General features: G+C 42.5%; 1 protein-coding gene and 1 long non-coding RNA gene across 7 annotated transcripts in view; one reads left to right on the top strand and one right to left on the bottom strand.

The window, feature by feature from the left end:
- Positions 1–16,373, bottom strand: part of LOC115302810 — a 63,344-nt gene that overhangs the window by 910 nt on the left and 46,061 nt on the right. The window contains exon 2 of the long non-coding RNA XR_003913644.1: positions 1,624–1,677. This is a non-coding gene — a long non-coding RNA (uncharacterized LOC115302810). The remainder of the gene's footprint in view (positions 1–1,623; positions 1,678–16,373) is intronic.
- The window catches only part of NUMB (NUMB endocytic adaptor protein), a 184,873-nt gene continuing 184,590 nt past the window's right edge, over positions 16,091–16,373 (top strand). For all 6 annotated transcript variants that reach the window (XM_029952777.1, XM_029952785.1, XM_029952782.1 and 3 more), the window contains exon 1: positions 16,091–16,175. The gene's annotated coding sequence lies outside the window, so the exon portion shown is untranslated. The remainder of the gene's footprint in view (positions 16,176–16,373) is intronic.

Genomic DNA, 16,373 nt, shown 5'->3' on the forward strand with positions numbered 1-16,373 from the left:
GCATCGGGCTCTGTGCTGACCGCTAGCTCAGAGCCTGGAGCCTGTCTTCGGATTTTGTGTCTCCCTCTCTCTCTGACCCTCCCCTGCTCGTGCTGTCTTTCTCTCTCTCAAAAATAAATAAAAAACATTTAAAAAATTTTAAAAAAGTATGTATTTATTTACGCACCATGGATACATCAGGAAGCATAAGACTGCTTCACTCAATTTGAGGAATTTGTCATCCAGCTGGATACAACAGGCTTGTCTGTTGGGAGGCAGCATTAGACCCTCTCAGGGGTCAAGAATGAGCTGGATACTCAAACATTTTTGAGACTCCAGCTGTATTTTTAAAAATAAAATGACCAAACTGAATTAAAAAAAATGATGGTAGACTTTTTTAACATATACACTTAAATTGCTGCGCTTAACAGCAAATATTACAATGACTAACTTTTGAAATAATTTCAAAAATCTAAATTGACATGAATATTTATAACAGCACCATTCATAATAGCCAAAAAGTGGAACCAGTTCAAATGCCCATCAACTGATGGATGGATAAATACAATTTGCTCTATCTGTAGAGTAAAATATTATTTGTCAGTAAGAATAAATGAAGTACTAATACAGACTACATCATGACTGAACCTTGAAAATGTTCTACAAAGTGAAAGAAGCCAGTTTCAAAAGACCACGTATTATATGATTTATATGAAATTTCCAGAGAGACAAATTTATAGAGACAGAAAGTGGATTAGTAGTTGCCTAGGACTGACCAAGATGGGAATGGGGAGGGGGAGGAGAATAGGAACTGACTGCTAATGGGGTTTCCTTCAAGGGAGATAAATATGTTGTAAAATTAGATTGTGATGATGGTTGTACAGCCTTGTGAATATACAAAAACATTGCATTGTATGCTGTAAGTGGGTGCATTGTATAGTATGTAATTATATCTCAATAAAGCTGTCATTAAAAAGTCTAAATCATGGGATACCAGAGCGGCTCAGTCGGTTAAGCTTCTGACTCTTGGTTTTGGCTCAGGTCATGATCTTGCTGTTCATGAGTTCTAGCCCCCTGTCTGGCTCTGCACTGACAGTGTGGAACCTGCTTGGGATTCTCTCTCGCTCTCTCTCTGCCCACCCTGCCCCGGCTCACTCTCACTTTCTCTCAAAAATAAACAAAAAAATATAAATAATGTCACAGACTGTGAGATCATGACCTGAGCCACTCAGATGCTTAACCACCTGAGGCACCCAGGTGCCCCAAAATAAATAAACCTTAAAAAAAAATCTAAATTGGGGCGCCTGGGTGGCTCAGTCGGTTGAGCGGCCGGCTTCGGCTCAGGTCATGATCTCACAGTTCATGGGTTCGAGCCCCGCGCCAGGCTCTATGCTAACAGCTAGCTCAGAGCCTGGAGCCTGCTTCAGATTCTGTGTCTCCCTCTCTGACCCTCCTCTGCTCATGCTGTCTCTCTCTGTCTCTCAAAAATAAATAAAAGACATAAAAAAAATTAAAAAAAAATCTAAATTGAAAGCCTTTTATGATTATGAAAGGCCCACCAGTGTGGGATGCTGAGCAGTATGGCACAACAGAACACCAGTTTGGAAGTCAAATGCATCTGAGTCCAAATAGTCTGCTACTTACCAATTGTGCGACCTTAGGTGAATTATTTAAATTCTCTGATATTTCTTCTGTTTACTGTAAAATGAAGACAACAGTTCCTCACACACAAAAAAATGATATTTTTACATAAAATCTCTCTAATGTTAAATATTGGCAACTAATTTAAAAATATTAAACATACTGTAAGCTAACACTGTGTCAAATACATCTATGAGCCAAATTCTGCCCTTGGGCTGATGGTTTGTGACTCCTGATGTAGCTTTTTCACATGGTGAGGTTCTAGAATATTGCCCACTTGGTTGACCCCTGGCACTCTCAGTCTGTTCCCGTATGCTGCCCAACACCAACCAAAGAAATATTTCTCAAAATTCAGGGAAACCATCATAGCAAGTAAGTGAACCAGGCAGATGGCCTGGATCCCATCTCTATAAAATGCTACAGCCTTCCTCGCCGACCCAATGAGGTCCTATTCGTTTTGCATGCTTGGGCTGAGCTGGTACTTTCTCTACGATGGGTTTGGAAGAGATTGTGCTTTGCATGCCTTTCGAGATCATCCATCTGCCCTCTTAGGACCTCTGTGGGAGCCGGTTTAGGACACAGTCTTACACGTTAGACGCTTCCGTCTTCTTTTACCTGCTGATATCTATCATCTCAATTGTTTTGGCCAAACATGTAAGAATGCAATAGTGGTACACGCAGCTCTTTCCTGAAACTTTAACAGACAATTAATTTAATCTGTTTTAATTCTCTAACGTATTCATGATCTCAGAAAAGAAAAAGTTTTAAATTTATCTTGTAGCTCTTCAATTCACAATCAAACAACTTCACATTGCTCATTTATCCATCTCTGGAGCAGCTGAGTTTAAACTCTGGGAAGAGGGGGTCTAGAGAGAGGATTCAGGGAATCAGTGCCTTCATTGGCACTATCCCATCGACAGCAAACTGTTGTTTGGAGTACTTCACCGCATTGGATCATGGAGTTCCCTAATGCTCCTAAGTTTGAAACTCTCACAGACAAAAGCTAAGTGGAGCATACCCAACTTCCAAAAGTCTTTGCAAACACAATATGATGTGGTAGAAAAATGGTAGACTCGAGTTCAAGTTTTCTCTGCTACTAATAAGTACAGGACTCTGTGCAGATTACTTTATCACTCTGAGCTTTACTTTGATCATTTGTAAAATGGAAAGAATAATAATTATGTCATGGGTCATTTACAGTGGTTCTCAACCTGGTTGCTTATTAAAATTGCTTTAGAATCAATGAAGGCTTAACCCAGACAAGAGGAGATGTTAAAAGCTTCGCAGCCCATTCTAATATGCAATGAGGATTGAAAACAACTGGAGACGATTAAATACCGTTACTTCTGTAAAGCAGGTACTCAATTTGTTTCAAACCTGCAATTGATGTACTTTTGGTGTGTGTTCTAAGATTGCACCACTAGGTGTCAGTGTAACCATGCATATTGGTTCTTAGGAGCTTCTACTTATCGGTTGACCAGATAACAACATGTACCACAACTATTTGTTGAGTACCTCCCTTATGCCAGTCACAGTGCTAATGACTCTTAAAACATGTGATTTCTAACCCTGTATCAAGTAGGCAAAGTATTTGTCCCAATCATGAGGAAGCCAAGGGTCAGAATGATTCTGTTACTTGTACAGGATACACAGTAAGAAGCAGAACTGAGATTCAAGCTTCATTAATCCATTTCCTCAGTGAAAACCACCAAACACTTACTATACACAACGTACTGTATGTATCTGCTATTGGGAATCCAAAGGTGAATAAAGCATAGTTTTCATCTTCTAGCAGGCCATTTTTGCCCTTCATTTCCTAAGTACATTTAGGAAGAAAAGATGGGCATCTTTTACAGTTGTGATTAGCCTTGGGATAGCTATATTTTCTGAAGAGCTCAAGTGCTGTTTTCCTAAAGGATGGAATGATCCTTAGGTAGAGTTTCCTTGGATGGCTGTTCCACTGTACCCAACCATTACAATAAGTTTTTTTAAATGTGAGAGCCTGTTAAATCCCTAAAAGACTAGCAACCACATCTGGCCTGTTTTAACACTGTTGTATTTAATTTATATCCTCACCAACTATCAACGTTGAGTATGTAGCTAATTTTTAATCAATGAATATTGCTGAATAAATAAATGAATGCCCAGTACTCTGCTAAACACTGCAAAAAGAGCCACAAGGGAAATGTTTAAAGAAGTCTGCACCTTATTCTGGTAAGTAAATCTGAATTTTTCCTTCCAAAGGTAGTACCATGTTCTAAGGCCCCAAGTGATTCATCCCTGTGGCAGGAAAGTCTCAGATCTGGAGAAGTTTCTAAATGAGTCAGGGACCACAGAACTGTTGTACTGCGAGATTTGATCAGGGGATCCAGACAGAGTCTGATGGCTGCTTTGGGATTTGTTTCATGTCACAAGGATACCAGCTGTGCTTGTTTCTAACCAAGCCTTTTGACAATTAGGATCATAGGGATTGCCAGGCTGGGTCAAACCCATAGGCCATTCAGTAGTCTCTTACTTTGGAGAAATGTTATTTAAGTGTGGAATATAGACCTGGTTATGAATCAGAATGACTTGGGAGAGCTTCACAAAAGTAAAATCAGACCCCAGGGCCCTAGCCCATCCTTGTGAAGTGAAATCCCTGGAACTAAGAGAGGAAACTGGGGTTCTTTTATTTTGTTAATTTATTTTGAGAGACACAGAGAGAGTACAAGTGGGGAAGGGGCAGAGACAGAGAGAGAGAGAGAGAGAAAGAGAAAGGGAGAAAGAGAATCCCTAGCAGGCTCCACGTGGTCAATGCATAGAGCATGACGCGGTGCTCAAACTCATGAAAATGTGAGATCATGACCCGAGCTGAAGTTGGATGCTTAACTGACTGAGCCACCCAGGCACCTGAGAACCTGGGATTCTGATATAGAATCAGGGTTGAAAAATGGCTGGTTCACTCATATATGTCTCTGAAATTCCTATATTTTCTATATGATTATATTCCCTCCCTGAATAAGAATTTCATGCATTTATCACTTACAGTGTGAAGTAATATTCCTTTTTATCAGTGGTAAGCTTATCTCTATTGGAATTTTGTAAGTAACATTGAAATCCTAGGGGGCACCTGGGTGGCTCAGTTGGTTGAACATCCGGCTTTGGCTCAGGTCATGATCTCACAGTTTGTGGGTTCGAGCCCTGCGTCAGGCTCTGTGCTGACAGCTAGCTCAGAGCCTGGAGCCTGTCTTCAGATTCTGTGTTTCCCTTTCTCTTTGACCCTCCCCTGCTCACGCTGTCTCTGTCTGTCAAAGATAAATAAAACATTAAAAAAATTTTTAAAAAAGAAAAAAAATCCTAGGATTTGGGGATTTCAGAGATGAGTCCATGTTCATCTTACCCATGCTTACTGTAATTTGGCTCAGCTTTCCCCCAAAGCTGCCTACTAGTCACATGACCATTTTTGTGATTTTTTTTGTTTGTTTACAAGTAGCTCTAGCTTTATCAAGTGATCCATTCTGCATCAACTGGACAGCCTTTGCCCACTTTGTGCAAAAGCAGAAAAATATATCTGTTCTTGTGATAATTGTGAGCTGGGATGGCTGCCGCTCAGGTCATTCAGGACGGGCAAGCACTGTTGCAGATTTGTGTTAACGTCTTGTTACAAGTCTAGTCAGCCTGCCAGCTTTGGAGAGACCAGGAAGGGGAATATACTTCTACTTAATTGTTCAAAGACTAATATATCCCTTTGGAATGACAATCTGACTGGTTTGCAGAAAGAAACCAGAGAAGGGAGTAGAGTGAGAGTATTTATAGGAAAGCGTACAAGGGGTTGAACGTAGAAGACTATCAGGTTCACCCACCTGCTAAATAAAAGGAGGAAGGTCTGATTTAACCATTTCCTTTAGCACAAAAACGCTGAGTGATTGGAGATGGAGAGCCACAATTGGGGTGATCATTTTGGAATCTCCAACTGTCCCTTGATGGGTCCAAGTTTCTAAGTAGCCTTATGTACATGTCAAAAGAGAGAGAGAGAGACAGAGACAGAGACAGAGACAGAGAATAATAGAGGGAGACACAGAGAGACAGAGAGAGGAGAAAGTGGGCTTGGGAGAGATACTGTGAGGGAGAAGTGTTGTCCGGTCGTAGCTTGTACACCCCTCTTGGCAAGTTAGGCCTGGCCAGGATCTGTCTGCACAGAAAACTTATTAGAGCTTGGTTGGATATTTCTAGTACTCCAGAGATGAAATTTCTGGCTGTATCCCTTATGGACCTCAACAAAGACCCTGTTGTCAACTAAGGTTGCTAGAAAATAGATCACTATTTTCTATAGTGATGAAACTGGAACTGGTCTGCCCAAGGTGAAAATATTGCGGCCTCTGATTCCAATACAGGTGCTCAAAGATGCTCTGACTTCCGTATGATCAACACTCAAAATAATACCTTCTCCTGGCAATTCTTTTTGTCTAGAGATTTCAAAGCATCTCACAAATACCTGCCCATCCCCTAGGTAGCTGATTAAGTCACATCTCTGCCATTCATCTTTCATCTAGGGTCTTCCCATAAATTGATGACTAAGCTGAAAATAGAATGTGGGCCTCCTGACTCAAGTTCTCACCCTCAATACCTACGCCTCTTCGCTACCCAGTCTTGAGCAGTTTGTGGTACTCCTACAGGGCGTAGTTCTTTGTAGGGGCCTATGTAACAGATCTTCCTGCTTCTTTACTGTCATTACATCCTACTGACTGCATTTCTGGTTCCTTAGTCTCCTCACAACTGGACTGTGCCTTGGCCACATCTAGGATTCAAGAACTGTTGAAGAAACCACAGGGATTCTTCATGTCTTATCATCCTTTACCCCAGTTTGCACCTCCTCCCACAGACTCGGGGCCATCATAGTATTATGTCTTAGGCTTATTTTTTCTCTTTCCTTATCTGCATTCTCACCTCCCCTCAACAACAGGAAGCCACAGGCCCAGAGGAAGGAATGGGAGGGAAAAGTCTTTTTTTTTTTTCCCTCTCTCTCTCTGATTGCCCTCTTGTTCCCATGGAGAGACTGAGGCCATGAATATTGGCCTCAATGGGAAGAAGGGATTAGCAGGATGAGTTTTTGCTTCTATCATTCATCCGAAGGAGTCTGCTTCTTTTTATTTATTTATGTATTTATGTATGTATGTATGTATGTATGTATATATGTATTTATTATTACTTTGGAAGAGGGATGACTCAGTGCAGACCCTTAAAGGGAAATCCGTCTCAGAGCCTGAGGGCCACCATTGCCCTGTATTTGAATATCCAGACTGTAATGGTTTCACTGACTCAGAAGAAACTGAACTCTCCCTGTCTCTAGTTTTGGCAACTCTGAACAGAACTTCCCCAGAGGAATACATCTGTCTGGGAGAGTCTAATAAAGACAGGCAGTGGGATTCCAAGTTCAGGATGCAGAGATGGGCCCTACACACTGGTGGAGGGCTTTATTTAGTCATACTCCACTACTATGCTTTTACCTACTAATTACTATAACCACTAGTGATCATTATATGATAATTAGCACATGCCTTTTTTATAACTCCCAGAGCACCACCCCAAAATAAATGGTGTAGGGTGGCAAGGCTGCTCCCAGAGACAATTCCTGACTCATTCATTCACTAAATATTTAGTGAACTACTGAGGACCAGTCCCTGCACTTGGCAGCTATGAGCAGCATGGATGTGGTTCTTGGTATCACAATGCCGACACACTACAGGAGGGACAGGCACTAAGTAAGTTTACATGTGGGATGTGTGTATCCACGGTGGAAGTGTTGTGCATATAAGAAGGGCATACAACTCAATGGTGGCTGGGGGAGGGAATGTCAGAAGGTTCCACTGTAGTCGTAACTTAGGAGGTGAGATCTGTAGGATGAATAGAAGCTAGTCATGGAGTCCAACTTAGGGTATACCTACACTGTTTATTTAATTTCCCCAGAACATAACGTTAACGCCAAAGCTGCCTCTTCATATTAACCCTACAAAGTAGCTCCCAGGCTATGTCAAATGCAATGCCTCCAGCTCTGCTTCTGTACAGTGGGACACTACCATGGAAAAGTGTGGAAGTGTGAAATTCTACGCAAGTGGAAGATGTTATTATTGTATCCCACTAAAGAGAGTATTTCAAGGAGGAAAATGGCACCAGGGAAATAGGTGCAGACATCAGGTTCTTCTATTTACACACCCAAGCCCAATTCTCTGTGCCCTTGAAAGGGTCTGGGTCTGTGACAGGAAATAGGTTTGTCTGTCTCTACTTGAGCAACAACATCCTTCTTATCAGTGGCTGCACTAAGAAGACACTGATGTCCTCTTGCAGGAAACTAACAGGAAAAGAAAGAAAGCTCACCGCTAAATACACTTCCTGAGAGCAAAATGAAATGGCTGCTGCTCTGGCTGCCTGTAGGAAAGGGCTGAATAAATAAATACAACCATCCTTATTGTGTAGTCAGACTTCCTGGGGGCAAGTCCTCATCTCCCCACCCCTTCTTTCCCTTCTAAAATTGGCCATCCTGCAGAGGAGCAGACAGAGGTTTTCTCCAGCTACTGAAAGGCATTGAAACTTACAAGTCTCCTCATTCTCAAACACAGAGGAAATACAGAGTTAGAAGGAGAGAAGACAAGAGTCATAGGAAGAGGAACTTGATATTGCTACACACCTCTCTAACCTCACAGAACTTTTCCAGTAACTTCTGCTTTGAACCTTTATGTACACAAGTCTGGCAATGTCTGGGGACGAATCAGGAGGAGAAGGGCCCAGGGCTAGTGCATCTCAGAAAATCCATGGGCCTGTTTAAATCACAGCTGTGCAGGTGACCTGATTTGGAGGCAGAGGTGTAAACTGTTATCATCTGTGAGTATTTATTGAGTCTAACAGTGTAGCACCAGAGCAGAAACTGCTTGAGAAGGTGACTCTGCATCAAGAAACAGCTCCAAGGACTCCTGGCTGGCTTAGTTGCTGGGGCACGCAACTCTTGATCTTGGGGTTCCAAGATACAGACCCATGTTGAGTGTGGAGATTCCTTGATAAAATCTTAAAAAAAAAAAAAAAAGAAAAGAAACAATTCCAGTCTAAAGGATCCTAAGGCATTTCCTTGTGAGGAGCATTTTTCTTCCGCATGGAACATGAACAGAAGGAAAGAACATGTACACAAATGGGGCAGGGAAAGAAGGGATTGGGGGAGAAGGAGAGATTGGGAGTAGATTCCTCTGGCCTGAAAAGAAGTGATCAGATGGACACTTGGACCTTTGTCTTTCTATAGTGTTTTTGGTGTAAAGATTATTTACACTTTAGGAGAATTCCCTCTCGTTTTTCTCATATAATCATCCGTGAAACCTGAGAAATGACTCAGAGCCAAACTAATGGGGTTTCCTTGATTATACTTCCTCATTTTCTCTGGCCATCGGCCACCCCTCCATATCCTCCTTCCTTATAAGGAACCAGCCTCAACCCAGTCACTCCAACCTCTTAATAATCTTTCTTTCATGTTGCAAACTAGACTCTCTTCCTCCCACTTTCTTTTATTTAAAATTTTTTGAATTTATTTTTATCTTTTAAAATTTATTTATTTTTGAGAGAGAGAGCGATAGAGAAAGAGCATGAAGGAGGGGCAGAGAGAGAGGGAGATAGAGAATCCCAAGCTGGCTCTGTGTCATCAGCCCAGAGCCCAACACAGAGACTGGTGCACAGCTTAAACTCACAAACTGTGAGATCGTGACCTGAGCTGAATTCAAGAGCCAGTCACTTAACCAATTGAGCCACCCAGGCGCCCCTTTCTTTATTTTTCAAATTAAAAAAATTTTTTTTAAGTTTATTTAAGTGATTGCTACACCCAATATGGGGCTCAAACTCATAACCTGGAGATGAAGATTTGCATACTTTTCTGACTGAGACAACCAGGTGCCCCTCTTCCTCCCACTTTCTAATTGCAAAATTGCTCTTCTTTTAGTCTCTTGGTTCTTACTGCTCCCAATCCAGGTGTGGGAACTTCCTCCTGAGTGTCCTTACTCTATCCACAGAGGCTGTGTGGGAATTGCCCTTTCTCTTATACTCAGCTAAGGACTGACTTAGCAGACTGCACAGTGACCAGATTTTTTTTTGAAAGGGACAAAGGCCACACAACCAAGTGGCTGCTCATTCTGGGCACACTGCCCCCTCTCTGAACTTCATGGAACCAGGCTCAGATTTCTGTATAAAGGAGACGATGCCATAATTAGCCCACCTTGCCAGTTTTGAGCATATTTCTTAGCCTAGGACAGGCAGGAAATGAGGCTGAAGTTTAGCTTTGTCGATCATATTTTATAAACCCCAAATCTGCCATTATGGTCTGGCAAGTATATGGTACACATAGATAAATGAGACAAAATATTTTAAAATAAGACCATCCCAGAAAAGTTACCATAATCATAGTACATCCAGTAGCTTGGAGAGGAAAACAGATATCACATAAAAGTTAATAATAACTAATGGCTACTGTACATATACCATGTGTCCAATACTTCCTGATTTATGTAGACTATCTCATTTATTCCTTATTAAGGTTTTTGCTAATAATGAAAATCTTATATGTTCAATAATAGTGTTAATAATAGTTATTATATAAGCCAGTTATATAATATATGTCAGGACCTGAATTGAATATTTTCTCTCATTTAATTTTTTTTAAAAAAGTAATTTTTTTTATTTTTTTAAATGTTTTATTTATTTTTGATACTGAGAGAGAGCATGAGAGAGGGAGGGGCAGGGAGAGAAGGAGACACAGAACTGGAAGCAGGCTCCAGGCTCTGAGCTGGCTGTCAGCACAGAGCCCGACGCAGGGCTCGAACCCACGAACGTGAGATCTGACCTGAGCTGAAGTCGGAGGCTTAACCAACTGAGCCACCCAGGCGCCCCAAAAAGTTATTAATTTTGAGACAGAGGAAGCACAAGAGGGCCAAAAGAGAGCGCAGAGCTCCATGTGGGGCCCAAACTCATGATCGTGATGTGAGCTGAAACTAAGAGTCAGATGCTCAACTGACTGAGCCACCCATGTGCCTCTCTCTCATTTAATCCTTATTTTTATTTATTTATTTTTGAGAGAGAGAGAGAGTGAGAGCAAGCACATTCAGGGGAGGGGCAGTGAGAAGGGGAGACACAGACTCTGAAGCAGGCTTCAGGTTCTGAGCCGTCAGTACAGAGTCTGATATGGTGCTAGAACCCACGAATCATGAGATCATGACCAAGATCATGACCTGAGCAGAGGTTGAATGCTTAACTAATTGAGCCATCCAGGCAGCCCTCTCATTTAATTTTTAAATGAAACCTACAAGGAGGTATTATTATATTTCCTAAGGGAGGCCAATTCTAAAGTGGCTCCAATGGTCCCCCTCTTGGTGTCTATATTCTTGTGTAATCCTCTCCCCTTGAGTGTGGGAAGGACTTAATGTCTTGCTTCTTGGTAGTAGAATGTGGCAAAAGTGATGGTATCAGTACTGTGATTAGATTACAAGTGACTGACTTCCATCTTGCCAGCAGTCTCTCTCTTGATGGCCTGCCCTCTTGCTTGATTACTCTGATGATGTAAGCTGCCATATTTTGAGATGCTTTGTAGAGAGACCCTCATGGCAAGGCACTGAGGGAGGCTTCATTCAATGGCTCATGAGGATCTAAGGCATTAGCCTAGAGCCTGTAAGTTACTGAGTTCTGTCAACAATGACATGAATGAGCTAAGAGCAGACCTATCCCAAGTGAGCCTTGAGAGGCTACAGCCTCATGAGACTCAGAGTTAGTGGGCTGAGCTAAGCTCCATCAGGATTTCTGACCCACAGAAATGGAGATAATAAATGTTTTTTAAGTTACTATGTTTTGGGGTGATTTATAACTAACACATTCCATCTTGTAGATGAAGAAACTGAAGCTTGGGGACATGAGTCAACTTTCCCAAAGTCACACAGCTAGTAAATGGCAGAGTCAGGATTTGAATACATTTAGATTCAAGAGTCTGAGTTCAAGTCTACTTTCTTATGTGATTCCAGTGGTTGGAAAACTGGAGTTCTAGAAGGCATTCTACTCTCTGAAATCCTTGGAGTGCAGCCATGTTTCCAGGAAATTCTTTGTGTGTAAAACAGAGATGGACAAAAGTTTAAATGGTGCTTGGTGCTTTGAGCAGCCCACTCCCTGCTGCGGAAGAATGGCTGGTCCACCCATAGATCTAGTGATAGTAACCAGGGCTCTATTCAACAGCATAATGGCAGAGCTAAGAGCTGTAGCCTATCCATTTTACAAGCACTCAAGCTATCTTATCTATAAAATGCAAGGTGGGTAAAGGGGTAGCACACATTTTTCTTGAGAATGAAAATACATGCATTACATAATGAGGCGATCTGGTGTGCTATTTAAAGATCACATGAGCCCTAGCATTAGAAAGCAAGTAGTTCTACCTAAGAGAACACCATTTTTCCTTAAAAAAAATTTTTTTTTAGCTTCTTCCCATCCATGGGAGACAGCCTTGAACTTTGAAAGGACAATGCTTTGTTCCAGCAGGGAAAGCAGCATGGCACTTCTCTGTGTTGGAATCTCTTCAATTTGAGATGGAGAAAATATCTTCCAGTTTCCCTTTCTTCATCCAGAGCCTTGTGCCAGGAATCACTTTATAAGATGATGATATACTCGTTGACTGGCTGCATGAATCCTGTCAGCTTTGCCCTGGTGTCAGAGCGGCAGGCTCTGGGCTCAGGAGGTTTTCCCGGTGGCAGTAGAGCCAAGATCCCATAGGGTGAAGTTCTGGCATGGTTTTCTTTCCAACCAGCGACAGAGGCCACCCTCTGTTGGTGTAGTTGTGCAACCTGGTATAAAGTCCACACCCAAGGAGAAGAGGGTAGGACTGTAAGCTGGCTCAGAACTTTGTGGCCTCTTGTCTGTCTAGCTTTCCTTGCTCTCTTTGCTGGCCTTCCCCTCCCTTCCCATCCCAACCCCTCCTCTCTAATCCCTTAATCCCGTCAGTCTCCATCTTCAGGGATCCCTGACTCAGGGAACTACCACTTATCAAATATCTTGGCTTGCTTCCAACTGCTAGAAACAGGCAGCTCTGGCTCTTGTCTACTATCAGAATGATTTTCTTCTCCACCAGTCCTTAGTCTCTCTAATCCATTTGGAATTGTGTGTTGAATCCAGGATTAGGAGGGAATCCAAAAATAAACAAACAAAAAAGGAGCTTTTTCCTAGTGAGATTGCCCCCACCCCAGACTAAAATAGAAATGAAAGGAAACCTGGATTCTGCTGCCTTGAAAAGAGAGCAGAAAGTAGCATCAGCATTCACTGAAGCCCAAGGCAAACTATGCTGCTCCTTCGACATCAGGACATCACTGCAAGTCCTTCATTTTCTACTTAATCAGGGTTTATAAAGGTGATTTTTGCCTTTAATATACCTGCTATCCTGCTCTTGCTCATGTGCCTCTGAACAGATACCATCTGTACCACCTCCACAGCCAGCCACACAACACAAAGCTGCAGACTCCCTGACTCCAGGGCTCTTGCCTTCTAAGATGGGGTCTTAAGAGTGGTGAAGACATAACACAGGAAGGAAAAGGGAGGCTGGATGAAGTAATTATGTGATAAGGTTTGTGCAAAATCAAAATGTGGGGTACAAGCAACAAATTTCCTAGTATTGCATGGACTTTAATAACACAATAAATAGCCTTCTGTTGGATCAAAAGAATGTTCCTTAAAGATTTTCTCTTTTCTGGGGTGCCTGGGTGGCTCAGTCAGTTAGGCATCTGACTTTGGCTCCAGTCGTGATCTCGTGGTTCATGAGCTCAAGCCCTGCGTTGGGCTCTGTGCTGCCTGCTCAGGGCCTGGAGCCTGGAGCCTGCTTCAGATTCTGTGTTTCCTTCTCTCTCTGACCCTTCCCCACTTGTACTCTGTCTCTGTCTCTCTCTTTCAAAAATAAATAAAAAACATTAAAAAAAGATTTCTTTTTTTTTTAAATGTTTTTTATTTATTTTTGAGAGACAGAGAGAGACAGCATGATCAGAGAAGGGTCAGAGAGAGAGGGAGATACAGAGATGCAGAATCTGAAGCAGACTCCAGGCTCTGAGCCAGCTGGCAGCACAGAGCCTGATGCGGGGCTCGAACCTACGAACCGTGAGATCATGACCTGAGCCGAAGCTGGACACTTAACCGACTGAGCCACCCAGGCGCCCCAAAAAAAGATTTCTTTCTTTTCTTACTGGCCTGAACATGTTTATTTTACAATTTTTTTCTTAACTGATTTTTGCAAGGAACGGGAGTGGTAAAAGTGTATATATGCATGTATGAATGAAAACATTTATGAATACTTTGTTTTCATAGAATAGAATGAATAGCTGACCTTTGTGGCAGTATTCCTTGTTTTGTGATAGTAATTTCGTTGAGTTCCTGGACTTAGATGGAAAGTTCTCTTAGAGGTGGCCTAATTCTATGTTCTCTATGGCACCAAATCACTATGGCTGTACAAGAGCCATTATTACCCCAAGTACCATAATAATGCCCATGCCCTCCTATGATGTGATTGTTTCCTATCTGCCAGGACATTAATTGCCTTCTAACTTGCTCTAAAATTGGTAGGTAGGGCACACTGCCAAGACTAGAGAGAAGAAAGCTGCTGGTAATATATTAAAAAGCTGTGTAAAGGATATACTGATGCCTCCTTCTCATTGGGGAATCTTCACATTTGCATGTTACTTCATTTGTTATGGATGTTAGCTCCGGCTTGCCTTATGTCTTGGCTTCTATCTTATCATGGTCAATGTCTGATCTTTCCTTCAACTGAATGATTCAGACATCTCTGAAGTTATTTTGACTTTTCCACTTTCCTTTTACAGGCTTTTTATGAGTCATTGAATTGAAGGGGAGGTTATTTCTAAATTGGAAGGTGAGGATGAGGGAAGGGGGAGGAAAGTTCCGGAAAATAACTAGGAAAAGACACCTTATTGTTATAGTTACTGAGGAATAATTTCCGCTTAGTTTGGTGATATGTAGTTTATTCAAAGTTGACTAAAAATATAACCAAAAAAAGAGACAATTTTTTCCCTCTGGATAACAAACAGTACAGTTTTAGACTATCTGTAGCTTGTTCTGCAAAGGACAGGGAGGTGAATAGAAGAGATATGTGACAATGAGTTAGCAGGAAGAAGAAAGGGACAAAGCACAAAATTTCCAAAGTCCAGATTCTCAATCTCACAGGAAGTTGCCAGCCATAAGGTAATGCTTGTGAGGGAATGCCTCCTTGACCTGCCCCAATCCCTCTCTGGTTTGTTTCATGGTCCATTGCTTTTTGTATTATAGGTAGAGTTGTGAGAAAGGTATATTTAAATCTGACTTAGAAATTTTAAGAGTAATCAGGCCAACATTTTGTTATTTAGAAGTAGGAAAAGTGGGTGGAAATGAAAAAGAAAAGCAAAATCTAAGGATGGATACATTTCTAGGAGCACAAGAGTTTTTATAGCAACACCAGATTTCTCAAAAATGCATACTGTGCCTTCTACGCAAATGAATAAAAAATGTAATCATTTATTCTCGTGCATTGTGCCAATGTGGGAAAAGAACTGCAATTCATTCAATGGTCCTAATTTAGACTGCTAGGAAAAGACAAGCTTTTCAAATATCTGACACACATCTAGTAGGGATATTTATGAACTGCTGAACATAAAAGTCAAGTTGGGAGAAGGTGGTGAAGGGACAGATATTTCATTTCCAGAGCATCACAAGGGTAAACGTGGCCGATTTCTTCCAAACTTGCTGATGGCCGCTTGGTCACTTGGCAGGAGCCAGCCAGGGGGTGAGTCTGGAGAACTCTTAAAATGCCACTTGAGTTTATTAACGACATTGTAATTGCAACCAAAGTGGACTGATTTCTGCTAAATAAATGGGTGTGCTTTGTCCTTTAGCATGGAGACTTCTGGAAAGAACTTCAAGGAAATTGGGTGCATGGAGACTTTTATCTGTAAAGTGCTTTTCTCCCAAGGAGTTGGAAAACACTCCTTAAACACCTCTGATGTTGGTATTTTGTAAGGACTACCCTATAAACTCTCCGTGATAAACTTCTAATAGGGAGGGAACTGGAGAAAGGGATGAGTTTACAGAATGAACTCTACAACAAAAACCCTTCCCCGGTAACTCGGTTAGGAGCGTCGGCTCCTTCCTTGCTTTCCACTGCGCAACCAAACTGTGCCCAAGCTAGAACCAACCCTGGGGCTACATCCCTTGCCAGTTGACTTAACAGACATTTTCGGTAGCCTATCATAACTTCGAAATGCCCTGCCATCGACCAATTACAACTAAAGCTTGGTCCAGGACGCTCTGGGTCCGGGCGGGGGCTAATACCGGGTCCAGGAAAAGGGGCGGTGAGGAACTATGACAGACGGGTAAGTGAAGCCAATCAGAGTAGAGAGCCGCCGCCCCGCTATCCAATGGGGAGGAAGGAACTATGAAACGGGGTGGGCCTGTTGTCATGGGGGAGGTGGTGGCGCTTGGTGGCTACTTGCGGCCGAGGTAGAGGCAGTGGCGCTGGAGTTGGTTGGGGGCAGCGGCAGGTGAGTGCCGGTAGCGCGGGTCTGAGGTCTGAGGGCCGTCGCGGGGCGGAAACTCCAACTCGGAGCTCCGGAGGCGGAGGCCTGAGGAAGGGAGCCTGGACTGTGGGTCGGGTCAGGCCGGGGCCAGGGCGGCGGCGGCGGCGGCGAGTTCACTCTGACTGGGCTGGTGGGAGAATGGCCCGGTTCCCGGCGGCGGAG

The sequence above is a fragment of the Suricata suricatta genome, chromosome 9, assembly GCF_006229205.1.
Source record: "Suricata suricatta isolate VVHF042 chromosome 9, meerkat_22Aug2017_6uvM2_HiC, whole genome shotgun sequence".
Lineage (NCBI taxonomy): Eukaryota > Metazoa > Chordata > Mammalia > Carnivora > Herpestidae > Suricata > Suricata suricatta.